This window comes from Chiloscyllium punctatum, chromosome 36, assembly GCF_047496795.1.
Source record: "Chiloscyllium punctatum isolate Juve2018m chromosome 36, sChiPun1.3, whole genome shotgun sequence".
Lineage (NCBI taxonomy): Eukaryota > Metazoa > Chordata > Chondrichthyes > Orectolobiformes > Hemiscylliidae > Chiloscyllium > Chiloscyllium punctatum.
Genome location: NC_092774.1, coordinates 69,033,666 through 69,041,700, shown reverse-complemented (window position 1 = coordinate 69,041,700; position 8,035 = coordinate 69,033,666). Strand labels below are relative to the sequence as shown.

At 46.7% G+C, this 8,035-nt stretch overlaps 1 non-coding gene across 1 annotated transcript; it reads left to right on the top strand.

Moving 5' to 3' along the window:
* The first annotated feature begins 7,058 nt into the window (after positions 1–7,058).
* Positions 7,059–7,130, top strand: trnaw-cca (transfer RNA tryptophan (anticodon CCA)). Its single transcript has one exon. It is a non-coding gene; the product is annotated as a tRNA-Trp (tRNA).
* The last annotated feature ends 905 nt before the right edge of the window (positions 7,131–8,035 follow it).

Here is an 8,035-nt window from a genome sequence, read left to right as displayed (position 1 = left end):
CTTTCATAATCCTCTGACTGAGTTGGGAAGTTATGTTGTGGCTGTACAGGACATTGGTTAGACCACTTTTGGAATATTATGTGTAATTCTGGTCTCCCTCCTATCAGAAAGATATTGTGAAATTTGAAAGGGTTCTGAAGCACCAATGGGCCCACAGAAGGGAAGAGGCCCTTCTGCTCCCCTGAGTGTGGGAAGGCCTTCAGTGATTCCTCTGCCCTGCTGATACACCAGTTGGTCCACACCGGGGAAGGCTGTTCTCCGGCCCCAAGTGCGAGATGGCCTTCAGCAGTTCTTCCCACCTGCTGAGACACCAGTGGGTCCACACTGAGGAGAGGCCGTTCTTCTGCCCCGAGTGCAGGAAGGGCTTTGCTCTTTCTTCTGACCTGCTGGCCCATTGGTGGGTCCACATGGGGGAGAGGTGGTTCAGTTGCCCTAAGTGCAGGAAGGCCATCAGCAATTCCTCAGCCCTGCTGAGGCATGAGTCCATTCACATCAGGGAGAAGCCGTTCTCCTGCCCCGAGTGTGGGCAGGGCTTTACCCGCTCCTCCACACTGCTGAAGCACCGGCTGATCCACCCGGGGAGGGTGGGGGCGGAGGGCGGTGGCGGAGAGGGGAGGCCATTCTGCTGCCCTGAGTGCGGGAAGGCCTTCAATAATTCCTCCGCCCTGCTGAAGCACCAGTGTGTCCACCCTGGGGAGAGGCCCTTCAGCTCGCCCGAGTGTGGGAAGAGGTTCATATTTTCCTGCAACTTGTGGAAGCACCAGCGGGGGCACCAACGCTCCCAGCAATCAGATCCCACCGGTGATGCTGCCTTGGGTCTCACTCCAGGACTGAACCCCCTGCCAGTTCTGTCAGTGAGTGCAGTGGGAGAGTAGGTGGGCTGTTTTTGTTTTCTGCTGGACTACAATTGCCTCCCCTACACCTCACAACCACAACCTCATGGTGGCTCACGGATTGCACCAAGAACCCAGGAATAATTCCACCCTTCGGGGTCTGTGTGCAATTTAGGGAGGGTAGGAAAATGGATCTGACTGGGTTACTCTTCGGAAGATCAGTGCAGATGGGTTGGACTGAAGGACCAATTTCCACATTGTAGGAGTTCAACCATATATGAACTTTGCTTTCAGTGGACACTGCTGCTCATTGAGCCAGGGACTACACATTGCCAAATGAAATGATCCAGAGAAACCTAAGACCGCAAGAGCATCGGAGCAGAAGTTAGGCCATTCGGCCTGTCGAGTCTACTCTGTCATTCGTTAGTGACAAATGTCGCGCAGATGAGATTAGCTTCAGTGTGAAAACAGTCCATTTGTCCCAACAAGTCCACACCGACCCTCCAAAGAGTAACCCATCCAGACCCATTTCCCTCTGACTAATGTACCTTACTCTACGGGCAATTAAGCATGACCAATCGACATGACCTGAACATCTTTGGTTTATGGAAGAAAACAGGATCACCCAGAGAAAACCCACATAGACGCTGGGAGAAAGTGCAAACTCCTCACATGCAGACACCCAAGGCTGCAATCAAACCTGGGGCCCCAGCACTATGAGGCTGCAGTGGTAACCACTGAGCCACTACATACTGCGTGCCAAAGAAGGAAAGCAAGAGGTTGGGAGAATACAGCAAACCAGGCAGCACCAGGATGTGGAGTAGTCAGCGTTTTGGGTATTAACCCTTCTTTAGGACTGAAACGTTGACTTCTCTATGAGAAACGATTTACGGGAATGTTGCAGGGGTTTGGAGGGTTTGAACTACAGGGAGAGGCTGAATAGGCTGGGACTGTTTTCACTGGACCATCAGAGGCAGAGGAGTGACATAATAGAGGTTACAAAATCATGAGGGGCATGGACAGGGTAATAGACAAGGTCTTTTCCCTGTGATAGGGGAGTACAGAACTAGAGGGCAGAGGTTTAGGGTAAGAGGCAAAATATATTACATGGACAACTTCTTCATGCAGAGGATGGGATATATATGAAATGACCTGCCAGAGTATATGGGTCAGGTGCTGTCAAATGGGACTAGATTAATTTAGGATATCAGGTCAGCATGGACAAGTTGGACCGAAGGGTTTGTTTCCATGCTGAACGTGTCTCTGACTACTGGTCCTGATGTAATTTTAAAATAAAGTCCAAGTAACTTTGAATAGTTCAATCTTGTTGAGCTCACCTCCTGAAAAGTTTCAGATGAATCCCTCTGAGCGATACTGTTTAAACATGCTGAGTTGGACAAAGTATCCCATCAAGTTCAACACAAACCCAGAGTTGAAGAAGTCAGAAGTCAGAACACCAAGGGGACCAAAACTGAGAGAGATCTAGGGTTGCGGGTTGTTAGCTCCTAGAAAATGGGGTCGTGGGTAGACAGGGTGGTGAAGAAGGCTTTTGGCATGCTTGCTTTCATTGGTCAGAGCATTGAGCACAGGATTTGGGACGTCTTGTTGCAGCTGTCACACATGCCACACAACAATGATAGGGGTGGCCCTGCCCCCCTCTGACTGGCTCCCCCTTTTTATATCTGGGGGAAGATTAGACCCACCTACCTGTGTGTGGCTCATATGTACTTATCCAAAAAATTTTAAACATTGTAACATTACCTGCATACACTACGTCCTCTGATAGTTCATTCTTCACACGAACCACCTTCAATGTAAAAAACGTTGCTCCCCTCAGTCCTTTTTAAATCTTCTCCCTCTCATCTTAAAAATATACTCCCAAACTTTGAACTCCCCTATCCTTCAGGAAAAGACACTGGTTATTCACCTTATCTTTGTCCCTCGTGACTTCATAAACCTCCATAACCTCCACCCTCAACCTTCTACACTCCAGTGAAAAACGTCCCAGCCTATGCCGTCTATAAATCATTCTGGCAACATCATAGTTAAAAAAAGGTGAGCTTTAAGAATTGACTGAAAGGGCAGTGAAGATTCAACCAGCTGACAGTGGGTCTGAAATTACATGTAGATCAGGTTCGGACAGCAGGAAACAATATAAGTTTTTACAACAAACCACAACAGTTTCATCATTAGATTCTTAATTCCAGATTTATATTGAATTCAGATACCACCATCTGCCGTGGCAGGTTTTCCACCCAAGTCCCCAGAACATTACCTGGGTGAATAGTCTGGTGACAAGAAAGTCAGCCATCACCTCCCCTGGACACATTGGCATATTGTGCTTAGAGGTAACAAAGGAGCAAGAGGTTTCAGCAGCCGCTAAGGTGTTTGATATTACACAAGGGAACATCAGCACTCTCAGTAATGGCACATACTGAAGCCAGGACCCTGTTTCAGAGGTAAGGGCTCGGGAACCATAAGAAATAGGAACAGCAAAATGCCATTCAACCCCTTGAGCCTGCTTCTCCATTCAATAGGATTGTGGCTGATATGACATTCTCCACATGCACTTTCTTGCCCTTTTCCTGTGACATGAAGGCTGTCAACAGAGTTACTTGGATGGCGGAGGGGGGAGCTCAGGTCGAACTTGGGGACTAAAACAATGGCTTCACACTTCACAATATTTAACTAAGGGAATGTTTATAGTTTATAGCTAAAAATTCCTGAAGAACGGCTCATGCCCGAAACGTGGATTCTCCTGCTCCTTGGATGCTGCCTGACCTGCTGCGCTTTACCAGCAACACATTTTCAGCTCTGATTTCCAGCATCTGCAGTCCTGACTTTCTCCGAGAGAATCCCATGGAGTCTCACAGAGTGACACAGATGTACAGCACGGAAACAGACCCTTCGGTCCAACTCGTCCATGCAGCCAAGCTATCCTAACCAAATCTCGTCCCACATGCCAGCAACTTGGCCCAAATCCCCATAAAACCTTCCTATTCATATACACATCCAGATGCATTTTAAATGCTGTAATTATACAGCCTCCATCACTTACCTCCAGCAGCTCATGCCGTCCATGCATCACCCTCTGCGTGAAAAGGTTGCCCCTTAAGTCCCTTCTATATCTTTCCCCTCACCTCCCTAAAACTATGCCCTGTAGTTCTGGACTCCCCCATCCCAGGGAAAAGAACTTGTCTATTTGCCCTCTCCATATCCCTCATGATTATATAAACCTCTATAAGGTCACCCCTTAGCCTCCGACACTCCAGAGAAAACAGCCTTATTCAGCCTCGCCCTATAGCTCAACCCTCCAACCCTGGCAACATCGTTGTAAATCTTTTCTGCACCTTTTCCAGTTTCACAACATCTTTCCGATAGGAAGCAGACCAAAATTAGGTGCAATATTCCAAACGTGGCCTGACCAATGTTCTGTACAGTGGCAACATGAGCTCCCAACATCTATCCTCGATGCTCTGACCAACAAAGGAACACACACCAAATGCTTTCTTTACTACCCAATTTGCCTGCGCCTCTACTTTTAAGGAACTATCAACCTGAACTCCAAGGTCTCTTTGCTCAGCAACACTTCCAAGGAACTTACCATTAAGTGTAAAAGTCCTGCTCTGATTTGTTTTTCCAAAATGCAGCACCTCATATTTATCGACATTAACCTCCATCTGCCACTTCTCAGCCCATTGGCCCATCTGATCAACGTCCCGTTGTAATCTGAGGTAATCTTCTTTGCTGTCCACTACACCTCCAATTTTGGTGTGATCTACAAATTTACTAACGATACCTCCTCCGTTCACATACAAATCATTTACATAACTGACAAAAAGTAGCGGACCCAGCATCGATCTTTGTGATACACCATTGGTCACATGCCTTCAGTCTGAAAAGCAACCCTCCATCACCACCCTCTGTCTTCTTTCTTCTAGCCAGTTCTGTATCCAAATGGCTGGTTGTCCCTGCATTCCATGAGATTAAACCTTGCTCACCAGTCTCCCATGAGGAACCTTGATGAACGCCTTCCTGAAGTCCATATTGATCACATCCATCGCTCTTCCCTCATCAATCCACTTTGTACTTCTTCAAGAAACTCAATCATGTTCGTAAGACATGATTTCCCAAGCATAAAGCCATGCTGACTATCCCTAATCAATTCTTCCCTTTCCAAATGCATGTAAACTCTATCTCTCAGGATTCTCTCCAAAAACTTGCCCGTCACGGATGTCTGGCTCACCGGTCTATAGTTCCCTGGCTTTTCCTTACCACCTTTCTTAAATAGTAGCACCATATTCGTCACCCTCTAGCCTTCCGGCACCTCACCTGTGACTATTGATGATACAAATATCTCATTGAGAGGCCCAGCAATCACTTCCCCAGTTTCCCATAGAGTGAAAGGGTACTCCTGATCAGGTCCTTGGGATTTATCCACTTTTATGCATTTCAAGATATCCAGCAATTTATCATCTGCCATATGGACATTTTTTCAACATGTCACCATCTACTTTCTCACATTCTATATCTTCCATGCCCTTTCTCCACAGTCAACACTGATGCATAATATCCGTTCAGTATTCCCGACCCCCACCCCGCCACGATCTACTGCAGCTCCACACAAAGGCCGCCTTGCTGATCTTTGAGGGGACCTATTCTCTCCCTTGTTATCCTTTTGTCCTTAACGTATTTATAAAAAAAAAACCCTTTGGGTTATCCTTAACTCTATTTGCCAAAGCGATCTCATGTCCCCTTTTTGCCCTCATGATTTCCCTCTTAAGTATGCTCGTACTGCCTTTATTCTCTTAGGATTCACTCGATCTCTCTGTCGATACCTGACGTATGCATCCTTCTTTATCTTAACCAAAATCTCAATTTCTCTGGTCATCCAGCATTCCCTACACCGACCAGCCTTTCCTTTCACCCGAACAGGAATATACTGTGTGTGGATTCTTGACATCTCATATTTCAAGGCTTCCCATTTTCCAGCAGACCTTTAACCTGCGAACATCTGCCCCCAATCAGCTTTTGAAAGATTAGATTAAATTCTTGCCTCATACTTGAGTCTTCCTCCAATTTAGAACTTCAACCTTTAGATCTGATATATTATTTTCAATCACTATTTGTAATGTTAATAGAATTATGGTTGCTGGCCCTTAGGTTTTGCACCCTCGCCAGTATGTACATCCTCGTTGTGAATTAGAAAATTTCCTTGTACACACTTAACAAATTTCTCTATTTGGCGGATAAGTAAATGGGCAGGAGTTATACCTTGGGTCAACTCCTGCCTTCATTCCTATCAACCCTAACCCAATAGTCCAACGGCACTTTACCTTGCAACTGCCGAATGTGTGACACCAGCCCATTTACCGCTCCCTCCTCACTATCCAAGGGCCCAAACTTACCTTCCAGTTGAAGCAGCACTTTACCTGCTCTTCCCACAGCCCAATCTACTGCATTTGCTGCTCACAATGTGGTCTCATCTACAATGGGGAAAACGAAGCCTAAACTGGGTGACTGCTGCACAAAACATCTACGTTCTGCCCGCAAAAAGAACCTGAGCTTCCAGTTGCCTGCCAATTCCACACCCCACCCTGTTCCCTGGCCAATATCTCTGTCTCAGGTTTACTGTAGTGTTCCAGTGAAGCTCAGCACCAGCAGAACGAAGAGCACCGAATATTTCACTTGGGGACCATACATCCTCCGGTCCCAATATCGAATTAAATAATTCTAGGGCCTGAACTCCATAGTATCCTCATCCCTTCCACACACACAAGCCTTGTTCTCACACAATGTGTCATTACACACTACCTATTCTGAGCCACGTACAGTCTCCATTCACCCTCCCACGCAGATCGTTATCAACTCTCTTTCCTGTCCAACAGTTCTTCCCTCGCTTTGGGCTCTGTCCTGATCTATCATTTACTGCATCCGCCTTCCTCCCACAATATCTCCTGCATATAAACCAACGTTTTCCCAATCACCATCTGTTCTGTGGAAGGGTCACCGGCAACTCCTGTTTTTTTGTTTCTGATATACAGCATCCGCAGTTCTTTCAGCTTTTTATTGAGGTAGAGTTGGCAATTGTTTGGAGAGACAGAAGGAGAGGTGGGAGAGACAGAACGGACATGAACTGTTGATCTCCGTTGTCGTTCAAAACGTAAAATCATTGCGGCGCGATCACCTTCCTTAAGCATGAATAGAGCTCACAAATCACCTAGTGAGCTTGTGGCGCAACGGTAGCGCGTCTGACTCCAGATCAGACGGTTGCGTGTTCGAGTCACGTCAGGCTCACTGACGTTGACTTCTTACATTTCAAATCAAGAAAGGAGTGCGTTCACTCCGGATATCTGTTGAGCCAAATCTTTTTTTCGGAAACTTTCGATCTCACGTGAATCTTTGCTGTCAGTTTGATTTGTGAACTCTGTGTCAGGGAGGTGGTGTGCCCATTGTTTGGGTAAATGCTCAGCTCCCCGGGTTCATCACGGGATTTAAACAGAGCCGCCTCCCTCTGGGCAGTCGCTTCGTTCAGTTGGTGACAGCGCGGTGTGAGTAACATAACACCAATATTTTTACAACATAATCCAGAGACTCCCAGCTTTATGTTTCAATCTTTCAAGCTTTCAAGGGGAGTGACAGCGAGTTCAGATAGAAATGTTTCCCACCAAATGCAAATCCTTTCCTCTCACTGGACACAGTTAAAATTATCTTTATTCAACAGAAGGAGCGGAAACTACAGTCTGACGACCCCTCTCCACATTAACGGTGAGCCAGAATTTTATAAACGGTGTCAGGAAAATCCAATGGCGGACACTGATTTGGTTCAATCGATTTTTTTGCCAAGTGTAATTCACCGAGAGGCTGCTGCTGTGTGAAACAGCGTGGGGAATTAATGCAGGGCCTCCTGCGCATGGAACACACCGCAACTGATGTGTTTCACCTTCACTAGTTTATTCCTATCTCGGAGAAGAGAGGTTTGATGATTCGGATCATAGCAGCCAGACAGAGAACAGGAGAAGAGCACTCAGCCCTTCACAAGCTTGTCACCACAGCTGGGTCGTCGTGTCCCATGTATCAGTATGGGATAGTGATCTGCATCTACTGACTGGAAGCACAGCAAATTGGAGTGCGAGTGGGACGATCAAACAGGAGAAAACGGCTTCGACCTATCAACTGGAGTGGCTCCCAATGCGCAACTC